At 40.6% G+C, this 15,174-nt stretch overlaps 1 protein-coding gene across 8 annotated transcripts in view; it reads left to right on the forward strand.

The window, feature by feature from the left end:
• LOC126175210 (rho GTPase-activating protein 20) overlaps window positions 1–15,174 on the forward strand; it is a 180,592-nt gene that overhangs the window by 98,176 nt on the left and 67,242 nt on the right. The window lies entirely within an intron of this gene.

Raw genomic sequence — 15,174 nt, forward strand, 5'->3', positions numbered from 1 at the left:
GAAAGGCAGTTACATAAATCAAATGCATGTAATAAAAGAGATAATTGCAAAATTTTCCAACCTGTCCCTCATCACTTCTGTTTGTTCAACATGCGTCACTCCAATACATTCCTTCTAAGTATACATGTTTGTATTTTATTTCTAAGCAGAGTGTTAATAATTGTGCACCATCATTTTTGTTAATGTATGGAAGCAATTTTCCTCTGTGATGAGTGTTGATTTTTCTTAACTGTATTTGGTTACAATGTGTTGCCACTTAGAGTGCTATGTTTCTGGTGGGAGCTTCTCTCCCCCTCCCCTCCCTCCACCTAACACAAAAAAACTATTCCCAGTTGTTGTATTTTTGTTGTGAAGAAAGCATGGTGATCTCTTACTTTTGTTGAAGAGAATCTTGAACACTGTGTTCATCTAGCTTTGGTACCAATTATTTGTAGTAATTTCAGGCACCTAAAGAATTAACTAAATCAAAGAGTGTGTTGTGTTCAATGTCTGGGCTAAAAATCATCAAAACTTGTGCTGTAACTGCCACACATCCAATGAAAAATAATACCTTGTGGTTCAAACTTTAGTTTACTGAGACTTTTGAACACAAGTAATATCAGTTCTCATTAACAGTCCACATCATTTGATGTTTCCTCCAAATTATTCCAGAAAATATCACAATAGTGTAAAATCGTGACTAAAAATGTTTTATGTTTAGTACTTTTTCATTGTTAACTCTGATATTACTTGAAATGCATGCTCACATTATATTAAATTGAGCAGGAGAGTGCACTTACAATGTAAATTGGAATGTGTGTTTCCGTTCAGTCGCTCCTTTGTTAGAAGTGTTTGTTCTGCTTCATATTTTCCCTCTTAATTATTTTTAAGTGTTAACTAATGCTGTCTCTCCTTTCTTGATAATTTGTGGAAACATAATTAAATCTGTATCAGCATTTACACTACTGGCCATTAAAATTCAAGAAGAAATGCAGATTATAAACAGGTATACATTGGACAAATATATTATACTAGAACTGACGTGTGATTACATTTTCACGCAATTTGGGTGCATAGATCCTGAGAAATCAGTACCTAGAACAACCACCTCTGGTCGTAATAACGGCCTTGATACGCCTGGGCATTGAGTCAGAGCTTGAATGGCGTGTACAGGTACAGCTGCCCATGCACCTTCAACACGATACCACAGTTCATCAAGAGTAGTGACTGACGTATTGTGATAAGCCAGTTGCTCGGCCACCATTGACCAGACGTTTTCAATTGGTGAGAGATCTGCAGAATGTGCTGGCCAGGGCAGCAATCGAACATTTTCTGTATCCAGAAAGGCTCGTACAGGACCTGCAACATGCAGTCGTGCATTATCCTGCTGAAATGTAGGGTTCGCAGGGATCAAATGAAGGGTAGAGCTACGGGTCGTAACACATACGAAATGAAATGTAATGCCCACTGTTCAAAGTGCCATCCTTCAATGTGAGCAAGAGGTGACCGAGACGTGTAACCAATGGCACCCCATACCATCACGCTGGGGGATACGCCAGTATGGCGATGACGAATACACGCTTCCAATGTGCTTTCACCGCGATTTCGCTAAACACAGATGTGACCATCATGATGCTGAAAAACAGAACCTGGATTTATCCAAAAAAATGACGTTTTGCCATTCGTGCACCCAGGTTCGTCGTTGAGTACACCATCGCAGACGCTCCTGTCTGTGATGCAGCGTCAAGGGTAACCGCAGCCATGGTCTCTGAGTTGATAGCCCATGCTGCTGGAAACATCGTCAAACTGTTCGTGCAGATGGTTGTTGTCTTGCAAACGTCCCCATCTGTTGACTCAGGGATCAAGACATGGCTGCACGATCTGTTACAGCCATGCGGATAAGATGGCTGTCATCTCGACTGCTAGTGGTACGAGGCCATTGGGATCCAGCACGGCGTTCTGTATTACCCTCCTGAACCTACCGATTCCATATTCTGCTAACAGTCATTGGATCTCGACCAACGCTAGCAGCAGTGTCGCAATACGATAAACCGCAATCGCGATAGGCTACAATCCGACTTTTATCAAAGTCGGAAACGTGATGGTATGCATTTCTCCTCCTTACACGAGGCATCACAACAACGTTTTAGCAGGCAACGCCGGTCAGCTGCTGTTTGTGTAAGAGAAATCGGTTGGAAACTTTCCTCATGTCAGCACGTTGTTGGTGTCGCCACCGGCGCCAAGCTTGTATGAATGCTCTGAAAAGCTAATCATTTGCATATCACAGCATCTTCTTCCTGTCAGTTAAAGTTCGCGTCTGTTGCACGTCATCTTTGTGGTGTATCAATTTTAATGTGCAGTAGTGTATTTATTTTGCTGTGCTGTGCTAACAGTAAAGCAGTAATTCGTGTAAATGTTTGAAGACAATACTGCTTTACTAGACATAGATCTTTTGGGGAATGTCAGTCTTTCCTTTCCTCTGATGGGTATTTACCATTAACGTGGAGTTGATGGGTACGGACCATTAATGTGGAGTTCTCGGTACTTACGATGATGCATCCAGTTAACAACGTTTTGTTTAACTGGTCTGATATACCAATAAGAAAGATTATTTTAAAGTCACTTACAGTTCAGTGCTCATTGAATTTGCATATGACTTCTGATGTCACAGATGCACACACATTAAATGTAGGTTTGTCTGAAAGCCGATAGTGAAGAGAGCTCAGTGAGTATCAATCAATCCCATTTGATTTCTATAAGTTAAACTACTCCCACCAATCACATCACCAAGGATATTCTTGAAATGTGCATGTTATATGTGTTTGTACTTTAGGGTGAGGGTGAGAGGGTGAAACAAGGAAAAGCTTGTAATTAGTGCAGTTTTCTGACTATTGAAGTATGCCAATGCTAAATAGGGAAGTGGTTGCATCCCTTCATTTATTGTTTCCATCCTGAAATTATAGTAATTATTAAATCATTTTATCACATTTTCACCTTATGGTGGAGATTAGTACCAGTAGTTCTGAGAAGCTTGAGTTATAACGTAAGCTTGATGTGAGTTATATTGCACAAGCCGTGTTCCAATAAATTTACTTGGTTACCATCACATCCATAAAATAGCTCATCCAACAATTTATGGAAGGACTTAACAGTTTATTTTGAAATCAACATAGGTACGCCAGAAGACTAGCCAGATGTAAAAATGGGTGTAAATCCTAGAAATCTCGGATTACTGAGGTGCCAGACTATTGAGGGCCAAATTAGTGAGAGTTTAGGGTATTTCCCTAAATCTTCCTTGACTTACTCTCCCTTACTGCTTTTGTCGTAAGAATTTCAGGTACATGTTAACTGATTCTTCTGTCACTTCTTGTTGGAACAACATAATTATAAATAAAAAACATTATTGTGTATGTTCTGCATGATTAATAAGTTAACCAATTTTTGGCTTAAAAGAACATAAACGGACTTTAACTGACTATTGTTGTAAAATAAATTACAGATGGAACATTGGAAAAGATGTTACTCATCTCTGAGCCATGAACACACAGTAAATATCATCTTTGACAGTGTGTTAATTCAGTTAAAAAGATAAAAATTCAAACGGCAAATAAATATAAATGTAGAAAAACATTAACACTAAACTCAAGAAACAGAGCCTACATAATAATTTTCTGAGAATGTACTGAGTGAAGGCCCATAACTATGAGCTACAATTGCATGTTCACAAGTCTGCAAACAAAGGCCAAAAACACAACCTGCTGGAAGCCCGGAAAATCAACAAGCATATGGTCCATCGTCCTGATATAATCTTAAATGACCAAACATAGCTTAATACTTTCCCTCTTCTAAACTTCACAAAATGTTCTCAGTATTCCATTACTTCACACACACCATTGATTACTTCATACTTCTCCATTTTCCTGTATTTACATATTTTATTGTGATTAGCTAAGTACTCTATATTTATTTTATTTAGCGTATGGCTCATAACATCACAGTAAAAATTACAGAAACAACACGATTAAAAAAAAAATCACATATGTATAAACAGAGCAATAAATAACAGTTTGTATATAAGGACACCGCCAATTGTAAAGTTACACTCACAGAAGACCAGTCACAAGCAGACGTCCAGCTTAGATAGTAAATAGTCGATTGCCTCTTGGGTCGCCATTAGGAAATCTTGTGGGTCACCCTCGTATGCCCTTAGTGGGCATTCCTGCACGATGTGTTTGACCGTCTGTCTCTCAGTGCTACAGTCGCAAGCGGCCGAAGGAAGTTTACCCCATCTGTGTAAGGAGTCGGCACATCTCCCACAGTTGGTTCTGATGCGATTAAGAGTTGACCAAACTTTGCGAGGGCAATCAAATCCTTTTGGTTTACTAAAGATGCATGGCATACTGTGGCAGTTTACTACTGTTCTGCTCTCCCATTCCTCTTTCCATCGGTCATTTATTTTGAAGTTGGTTTGGTGCAGAGCCTGTGCGGTCTTTAGTGGAGGATGCCTAGACCGGAGTCGGTTTCCTTGGATGTCGTGAGTATCTTCATGGATTTGTAATTGAGGGTTGGTCATGATTTTTTGAAATTCTCTAACCAGAGCGTGTTCACGGCGCAGGTTAGGAGGGGCTATGTTACTGAGAACGGGCAGCCACACTGTAGGAGTTGGCCTGATTGTGCCTGATATAATACGCATTGTTGCATTAAGTTGGCTATCTACCATGTGTGTGTGTTTGCTGTTGAGCCACACTGGGGCACAGTATTCTGCCACTGGATACACCAAGCCAAGTGCGGATGTTCTTAAGGTAGATGCTGTGGAGCCCCAAGTGGTGCCACAGAGCTTCTGCAATATATTCCATTGTTACAGTTGTCAACATTTTTCGTGGTTTGCTCCCTTTATACACACTTGCCTTAAAACCTTTTACCTTCGTAATTGAAGTACCACTCCTTTGTCAAAGATGACATGTACTTTTTCTCAGTGGCTTAGTCTAGATAAGTAACTTCTTTTTCAGTGTTGATTACAAATAAGGTATCTTTTTTTGATGACAGTAATCAGTTAAAAGTCTGACGATGGCCTTGTTAGCTGAGAACTTGTTAACTAAATAAATTATTCTGTAGAAGGTACAAAATACTGTGCTTTTCATTTGTAATTTCAAGAACAGTCTTTTTGTTTAATTTTTGTGGATTCAGTTTTTTCTTTTGTAGCTGCTGATGTGTTCCTAATTCTGTCTACTCCGCTGCATCCCTTCAACAATCTTAGAAATCTCATTTTTGTTGCCTGAATTTTACTTTGCTGTTCATTCATCATTCACTCCCTACAATAATGTATAGTCATTTTCTGTTCCACCTGTTGCAGCATATGTGCGAATATGTTCAGCCACATCTGATTTGCCTGCTCCCCCCCCCCCCCCCCCTCCCAGAAATGCATCATTATAATTCTCCTGTATTACACACAGTGACTGGCGTAACATAATGAAGTTTGTTCAGCTTTCATACCATTTCTTTTTGCCTCAACAGATCATTTTTCAAAACAGGTTTTTTGCTCCTTGCCTTGTTCTTTTATTGATCTTTTATTGCTTTTTCAGGTATACTGTGATAACTCTTTTATTTGTTATTGATTGGGTCATTCACAATTTTTTAAGTGGCTGCCATTGGCTCACCTGAGAAACCTTACTCATGAGCAGAAATTAATAACAGTAGAACTAAAGTTTGTATCCCATCCAACAAGCCTATATATATATGTATTATTATTGAACTTTGAAAGCAGCATGCACCAATTTGGCACAGAGTGGCATTTTAAATTAATTGAAGTGCTTTTCTGTTTTCTCTGAATATCCATGTGAACATTATTCTTTCAGTCAAATAATTAGAAACAGAAAGTAACTTGAGGGAATTTTTTCTCAGATCTCTTGCCAGCAGAATTAAAACATTATCATTATACAGTTATAAGGGTTAGTAGAGCTGCCACATGCTATGCTGCAAATGCTTTCTCTCCAATCCATATATGTTTTGGACAAAGATTTGCAAAATTTCTTTTGTTTAATTTTAAAGTGTTGTTACCTTTAATTTTATATGATGTTCTTTATGACAATTTGGCATTGCTATCTCAGATGCTGAATTATTCAGTGTGTGTGACAAAATAAATATGTAACTGCTGGCAAGATATGTCCTGAACCATGTGTACCAGGAAAGCATCACAGTTCATATCTCCTTATCAGGACACTAGCTCCTTTTGGCATTATTACCTTTTTACAGCTCATGTTAAACAGTAATAATAAATAATAAAACTGAGATGTTAGGACGAAGTTCCATACATAGTAAATTCATTTTCAGTAGCATATAACCCCATAGTTTTTCAGTTGTTAAGGCTTTCATGTGTTGTGTGAGCTCCTCTGTATCCAGATCACCAATGCTTTCTTGTCCATTTCATTTAATGGGTGTTTCAAATCTTTAGTTTCAAAATTATGAAGGTGATTGTGGATTCTAAACTGAGAATTTTAAGATAAGAAACCAATGGTCAGAAATGAAAATTTCAGGTGGTATGAGAGCTCGAATGAGCACTTTATGTGAGGCACTCGATTGGAAACTGCTGAGTTTTACACACACACACACACACACACACACACACACAAATACACACACACACAAAAAACTGCAAGTCACATCTAATTTGAAAAAGAGCACTAGGTCATGACTAGTTGTTGAAGGAGGAACATCAACTGTTACAGGATCCTGCAAGCATGAGATTTTTTGCATAGCGCTGCGGTGGAATTTAGTGCTCGGGAAGATGAATAAATGTGCAGAGAAAATGAAGGGATCTTGCTAATTGGAAGAAATTTATCATTGTGGATATAAATTTATAAAAATGGATTTGTTCAGACCATAGGGAGCTGACCAAGGTTCTTAAGAAAGAATTGTTCCCTCAGTAGAATTTAAAGTGTAGTATAGATCGTGTCGGACAGGTTTCATCAATAAACACTTGCCAACTTGCTTGTGAAATGTATGCTTTCAAGAAAACAGTGTTGGTAGCACGTAAAGCAAAGCAATATTACACCTCAGTCTAAATCACATGCAAACAATGGAGCCAAGTGAATGTCATGACTCACAATCTTTTTAAGTACAGAAATAAAAGTCTGCTCGAATAATCAAACCTTGTTGCAGATAAAATTCTCAGTGAGGTAAGATGATTTTTTGTCTTTTTGTTGTTGTTCATTCATATGAACAAAACCTCTCATGTGAGGTGCAAATTACAGAAATGAGAGGTTTAAGCAGTGAAGACAGTAATACTTAAGGAATCTCTGTTCCTTAAACAAAAATAACACTTTCCTTCTGAGGTCATTCAGCAGGAAATTGGTGCCTAATATGATGCATTGGCGTTTTTGTTTAATGGGTTGGTGTGGCCAAGCATACAGGAAATAAGGATGATGATTGATCATTTGTATTAAGTGGACTGCGTCTTATTCTTCTATTTCTTCTTCTTCCAACATGTTGTCCTAGTCAGGTAGCCTGTATTTCTGTCTTGTTTCTCTTAGACAGAAGTATGTATAAAATCTTGCACTGTCATATTTACATTCTGAAGTCAATAGTACATCAATTGACCAGCTGTCCAGTTGTGGCCATTATGTTGGGGGTGGGAAACAGGTGCCATTCTGGCTGAAGAACTCCTTGTATGTCAGCCAGTGGACTGTTGAGTTAACTAGGTGGCAGTGGTCACAGTGTGGTATGAGTTCTCAGTTGCTTTTCCTTCATTGCTACTGTGTCTATAGTCATGAATACCATGTTGATCCAACAGACATTGACAACAGTGGATGTCAACATTGTGTGAAATTTTGGTGCAGACAGAGTGTGGATATTTAAGAATCATTAGGTGAGAAGTGGATAGGGTCCAGTATTCCTCCAATTTATGATAAATGTGGGATATCTGGTTTTCAAGTGTATCTTCTCCTTTGTGAATTCAACTAAATACTTAAATAACCTAAATTGGACTTAAATTGGATTGATCACATAGAAGAAGGTGTAATTAGATGAACGACGAACACTTAACTTCACTTAACGAAGGTTTATTCAGCACTTGCACTTACACAAGCACAGAGTGAACTGCCTCCAGCCAGAACACATACAGTATATATACAGCTACACAACATTCCATTACAATGATTCTTGACATTTGTGGATACTTCTAGAATATACTCGAACTGAATATAGAAATTAAAATTGTACAGTCCAGGTGAGTTTTGAACTCACGGCCCTCCATGCAACAGTTTAGTATCCTATCCACTACACCACGGTGCTACTCAGCTTCTTCTGCGACATTGCTCCCTCCTTAAGGGAACAGCGTCTTGGTGTTACATCCTTCTAGTCCATGAATGAGTCATCGGTCCTGCATACTCCAACTCCTGATGACTGATTCTTGCCCTGGCAGAGATCTTCGTAGAACTTCTTTTGCCGCTACACTCTTTGTCACCTTTCTACTTGTTGCTTGTCGCTGGAGCTTCGAATTTACCCTGTGTTGCAGGATCCTGATAGGGCTTCATTCAAGGGATGTGGACGGTATCTCTGATCTTTTCATCATCTTGTGTCGGGGTCGAAATCTTCAACTTCATAAGTAACATCAGACAACTGTCTTACAACCTTATAAGGTCCAAAGAAATGTCTGAGAAGCACCTTCCAAACAGGAGTGAAGATCCAAATGGCATCACCAGGCTGGTAGACAACAGGGCGGTGGCTCGCTTCATACCTTCAGTGATAGTTTTCATGAGCCCGCAGTGTGCAGAGTCGAGCTAACTGCCAAGCTTCCTCAGCTCTGGTTAACACCTGGTCGATGTAGTCATCGTCCACGTCATCAGGATGTAAGAGAAACACAGTGTCCATCGTCATAGTCGCCTTACACCCATGCACTAGGAAAAATGGTGTAAATCCTGTGGTGTCTTGTCTGGTAGTGTTGTAGGCAAACATCAGGAAAGGTAGTACATCATCCCAGTTGCTCTGCTCAACATTGATGAACATTGATAGCATGTCGGCCAAGGTCTTATTAAGAAGTTCAGCAAACGCGTTAGTTTGTGGATGGTAGACAGTCGTTATGTGATGAGTAATGTTGCACCGACAGTTTATCTCTGTCACAAGATTCGATTGAAAAACTTTCCCTTGATCCGTAATTAACGACCTTGGGGCACTGTGTTTTAATACAATGTCTTCCACGATGAATTTGACTACCTCGGATGCTTCAGCTGTTTTCACAGCTTTTGTAATGGCGTAGCATGTCAGATAATCAGTGCAAACAGTAATCCATCTATTGCCACTAGCAGACAGAAATCGTCCGAGGAGGTCAATCCCAACACACTGGAAAGGCGTTTCGGCTGGTGTAGTTGGTATGAGTGACTGTCTTGCTGCACTCCAGGATCTCTCTGCTGAGCAGGAGGAGGATGTGAAAGGACAATTTAAGGTAGTTAATGGATTACTTTGCAAGAAAAACTTTGATCTGATTGGAAAGAGATGGCTACCAGTGATTCCTAAGCACATGCGCTTAGATGTTCCACAGAAATTCCATGACACACATGGGGCCGGACATTTAGGATTTATTAAGACATACGAAAGAATCTGCAAGAAATTTTTCTGGCCAGGTTTATTTAGGAGCGTCTGTCACTATGTGTCACACTGTCGAGAGTGACAGAGGAGAAAGGCAGTTCCTCAGAAACCACCTGGCAGCTCTACTATATGTCTTAATAAATCCTAAATGTCCGGCCTCGGGTGTTTCATGGAATTTCTGTAGAACATGTAAGAGCATGTGTTTAGGAATCACTGGTAGCCACCTCTTTCCAAACAGATCAAAGTTTTTCTTGTAAAGTAATCCATTAACTACCTTAAATTGTCCTTTCACATCCTCTGACCGATTTAAGGAAAGCATAATTTGAGATATCTTGGCATCCTCCTCCTGCTCAGCAGAAAGATCCAGGAGTGCAGCAAGACAGTCTCTATCTTCTTCAAAGCCTTGATGGTTTTGCACAGGGTTTCTTGAGAGACAGTCGGTATCTTGGTGTTTTCTTCCACTTTCGTTCTCTATGGTAATGTCATACTCTTGAAGATGTAGTGCCCACCTGGCGAGTTGTCCTGTTGGATCCTTGAGACCTGTCAACCAACAAACTGAATAATGGTCTGTAACAATTGTGCATGACCTTCCATAGAGAGACTGTCGAAATTTGCACATGGCCCAGATCACAGCAAGACATTCTCTTTCTGTAGTTGAGTAGTTTCTCTCAGCTTTTGTAAGTGTCCTAGAAGCATAGGCCATAACCTTCTCTTTTCCGTCCAAAATTTGCACCAATCCCATACCCACTGGCATCTGTGTGTAATTCTGTAGGTGCTCTCTCATCATCCTGACCAAGTACAGGGTCAGTCGTCAGAGCTTTTTGCAGCACATCGAAAGAATCTTATTGAGCACCACCCCAGATAAATTTAGCATCAGTTTTTCACAACTCTTGGAGTGGCCTGGCTTTGATACAAAAGGCTTTGATAAAACGACAGTAATAAGAACATAATCCAAGGAAGCTTCTCACATCTCTAATGCTTTTAGGAATAGGAAATTCCATTATAGATCTCACCTTTTCGGGGTCTGGCCGCACTCCTTCATTTGACACAAGGTGTCCAAGTATTTTGATTTCTTTTGCTCCAGAGAGACACTTTCTTGGATTAAGTTTCAGTCCGCCTTGTTGGAGACGCTTAAGAATGGCCCTCAGTCTTTTTATATTTTCATCAAATGTCTCTGAGAACATTGTAATATCATCTAAATAACAAAGACACTTCGTCCACTTCAAGTGCCTTAGAAGATTATCCATTCAAAAGTTGCTGGTGTATTACACAAACCAAACGGCATTACCTTAATCTCATACAGGCCCTCAGGGGTGGTGAACGCAGTTTTCTCGCAATCAGCCTCATCTACTTCAATTTGCCGGTATCCCGAGTACATGTCCTTGGTTGAGAAAAACTTAGCCCCCTACAGACAATCTACTGTATTGTCAGTTCATTGAAGAGGGTAAATGTCCCTTTTAGTTATCTTATTAAGCTTCCCTGTAATCAACACAAAAGTGCCAACTGCCATCCTTCTTCCTGACAAGGGCCACTGGTGATGACCATGGCCTCTGTAAAGGCTGAATGATGTCATTCTTCATCATTTTCTCTACTTCGTCACGAATTATTCGACGTTCCGTTGCTGACACATAGTATGCTCTCTGGCATATTGGTTGATGTTATCCAGTGCAAATCTGGTGCTTCACCATCGATTTGTCTAATTTGCTCTTCACCTGTGTATTGAAGGATTCAGAGAACTCTTGAAGAATGGAAAGTAGCTTCTCCCATTGTTCCTTAGTGAGATCTGGTGATAGTCGAGCTAGAAGATCTTGTCTCGTAGTGGTAGCGCTAATTTCGCCCACAGACTTGGCGTGCGAGGTTTCCATGATGCTCAGCTGTTCTTCAATTAACAGCTCAGCGTTTGCTACGCACATGCGTCTTGGAAGGCTCTGCAGTTCTTGGTGACAGTTAACTATCCACAATTCACCAAATCCGTTCTTAAACGAGATGACAGATGCTGGGATGACCAAGTTATTCTCCAGTGGTATGCTTCTCTTACATTCCACTACAAGATCCATGGGTTGATGCATGGCATGACATGTGACAATTACCTTTCTAGAGCTGACTGCTGGAATGATCACTTCATCGAGCACACGTAGTCAACACACACTCGGATGCGCATCTTCCTCTTCACAGTATCTCATCTCGTCTAGCATAATTTTTGAGCGACCACAATCTATAATTGCATGAGAAGCTTTCAGAAAGTCCCACCAGAGAATGACTACATCATGACTACACTCTTGTAAGATGATGAATTCTAAGGGCTGTGTATGGCCACTTATACCCACATGAATGGTACATCTTCCTGCAGGTTTTACATATTTCCCATTAGCAACTTTCAGTAGAAATGTTTTGTTGTCGACAAATATGGTTTTCTGCAACTGGCGATTGTACTTCTCCGAAATGACTGAATATGTTGCTCCAGAGTCCACAGGAGCTTGGGCCGGTCGGCCATCCAGGAGGATATCGACATAGTTTCCTATCATTTTTGTAGTGATCGACGGTGGAGGATTTTGCTCTTCTGCAGCCTCACCTCCAAGGAAGGTCGCACCTTTTAGTTTTCCAGGTTGCGGGAGCTAGGTGATCGGCTGGAGCATCTAAATGGCAATGGACACCTTGATCGACGTGTTGAGGAGTGTCCTTCCCAGCGGCTAGCTTGCGGCGACGGTGACCTACGTTGTCCTGCACCCACATACTGTTCATCATCATCGTCCCAGAGTTGGCATCGGCTAAGATCAGTCTGCTGTCTTCTGGCGCAGGCATCATCAAATATCCACCGCCTTTCTCGACAATAGCGCACCACATGTCTCAGTCGTCCACAGTGGAAACATACTGGTTGGTTACCCTGGGTCCTCCAGACGTCAGTCTTCCTTGGTGCCCAAACAGGTTCCTCATGCAGCATTGTAGGAACGTAGCTCTGCCGGGGTCTCGACTTTTTCACCGTTTTAAAGGGAAATTAAGGGTGAGAGATTGGGTTCAATGTCTGTTCCACTTCCTCCCTTATGACCTCTTGAAGCATCTCGGTTTTCTGCTCGCCGTGCAATCGGAGTGCCTTATCAACTTCCTCTCTCACTATCTCACGAAGAACACTTGTGAAATCAGTTGCTTCCTCCACCACAGACATCGATATGACCTTTGGAAGCTGTTCAAACTTCTTGCGTATAATTCTTTTTTGATGCATTGTCTTCATATACTGGCACCATTTTATGAAGTCGTCTGCTCTCGAAACCTCCTACAAGAGTAGGGCTTGATATATGTCCTCAGCAACACCCTTCATGAGATGTGCAACCTTGTCTTCCTTCTTCATTCTAGGATCCACTATATTACACAGCTTTAAGACGTCTTGAATGTAGTATGCTGTAGTTTCTCCTGGACACTGTGCCCTATACTTTAATTTTATCTTCAGCCTTGCACCTCTGTTGTGTGTCATCGAAATACTTGCGCAGTTCTGGCTGGAATACTTCCCAGCTTGTGTACTTCTCCTCATTATTCTCATACTGTTGCTTGGCAAGCCCTCCAAGTAGAAAAATACATTAGCTAAACTCAAGGTGTCATCCCATTTGTTAAATTTGGCTATACGTTCAGCCACTTGTTTGGATCTTGGCCATCGTCATCAAAGAACCCGGAAGGGTGTCTCATGTGGTGGCACACAGTTGCTGTCATGGTAATGTCCTCTTCTTCTTCTGTCTCCGATAGATTGTGGTCTGTTGAATATGGCTTGAACTCGGGTTTCTCACCAAGTAAACGGCGGCTCTGTCGTGGCCTGATGGGAGCCATTGTGTGGTCGATAATGTGTGCTATCACAAGTTCCAATACCGGGCGCCTCCACCAGAGTAATGTCACGTAGAAGAAGGTGTAATTAGATGAATGACAAACACTAACTTCACTTAACAAAGGTTTATTCAGCACTTGCACATATAAGAGCGCGGGGCGAACTGCCTCCGACCAGAACACATACAGTATATATACAGCTGCAGAACATTAGAGTAAAATCATTCTTGACATTTGTGGATACTTCTAGAATATACTCAAACCTAATATAGAAATTAAAATTGTACAGTCCAGGTGAGTTGTGAACTCACGACCCTCCATGCAACAGTTTAGTATCATAACCACTACACCATGGTGCTACTCAGCTTCTTCTGTGACAATATTGTTATGAGTGTTGCTGTACAGTGTGGGATCCCCATCAGATAGGATTGACAAAGGACCCCAAAAAAGATCAAAGAGGAGCAGCTCATTTTGTATTATCGTGAAATAGAAGAGAGTTTGTCACAGATATGGTATGCGAATTAGGGTGGTAATCATTAAAACAGGTACAGAAATAGCATGAAGGTTGTTAAATGAACCCCCTGCCAACCACTTAATTGTGAATTGCAGAGTAATCGTGTAGCTGAAGCTAGTCCTTAAAAATATTCAGCATTTGTGTCAGTATGAGTGAGATCAGTTGGAGGGGTCAGTTAAATGCCTTAAACACTTGAAATAGTCACTTGGTGATGGAATCACCATCAGATGTGAGAGTCTTACATGTGTACATGCAGTGGAGTGTGGGGTCACTGACTATGTGACTGCCTTTGTAAGATAGTGTGGCTGTGGTAGCAAATGGCACTTCAAAAATGTTCAGCTGCTGTATGTTCCATGATGCAACAAACAGTGTATGCTGTGCTTTGTCAAGCTATTGGAAGAACAGCTGCTATGGTGAGTTTTAGTTAAAACATAATTGTTCACAGGTAAAGCTTGTTGTATTTGGTCCAGAGACTTCGTCTGATTGTGTAACATGGCTTTCAGGGCTGGAAGATGAGTAATTTCTTTGACTGTTATATACATTACAATGTGTTTGAGCTTGGTGGCTTAGGGTAGCCATTAGTGATGGATTACATGTGGGCCTCAACCGATGGTTAACACATCAAATGTGCACCACTACCCTGTTGATACTCATCAAAATATATTTCACCACTATATCTTCCTTGTTGTGAAACAGGAACCTGGTAGCATCAGCAAATCCATTGAATTGAATTCTCATTCACAATCCATGGATGCAATTTCATGTGAGAGTAATAAAAAGTGATAAATTCTGAAGATCTTTATGGAGATGTAGATGTAATTATGTTCTGTCCTGTCCTGTCATATGCCTTGCTGGAAGTGTAAAGAAGTAGTACATAATCGTTACTTGTGTGTCTGAAAGAACAGACATTGTTAATGGTCCACAGCTGTAAGAAATACTTTGAAATGTATTCACTGACTGTGAATTCCTTAGCATTAGTTGTATTAGGTTTAGGTCGGTCCAGTGAGCGTGTATGGATAGCTGAAGTGGTTTTAAGTAACAGCCCACAATAATCGGAAAATCCAAGTTCAAGTTCCCGTCTGGCGCACATTTTCATGTGTCTCTGGTGGGTTGTATATCTATACCTGATGCAGCTGATGCCAAGAAATTCCCAGTCAGCAGATATGTTTCAAAGTAAGTAATCACATGTCAAGCAACCAAAACATGTTGACAAGATCTCTGTAATTGCATAATATGTCCATTATAGAGCACACATGAATGGCATTGGTTTGTAGAGTGTCCAGTAATAT

The sequence above is a fragment of the Schistocerca cancellata genome, chromosome 3 (assembly GCF_023864275.1).
Source record: "Schistocerca cancellata isolate TAMUIC-IGC-003103 chromosome 3, iqSchCanc2.1, whole genome shotgun sequence".
Taxonomy (NCBI): Eukaryota; Metazoa; Arthropoda; class Insecta; order Orthoptera; family Acrididae; genus Schistocerca; species Schistocerca cancellata.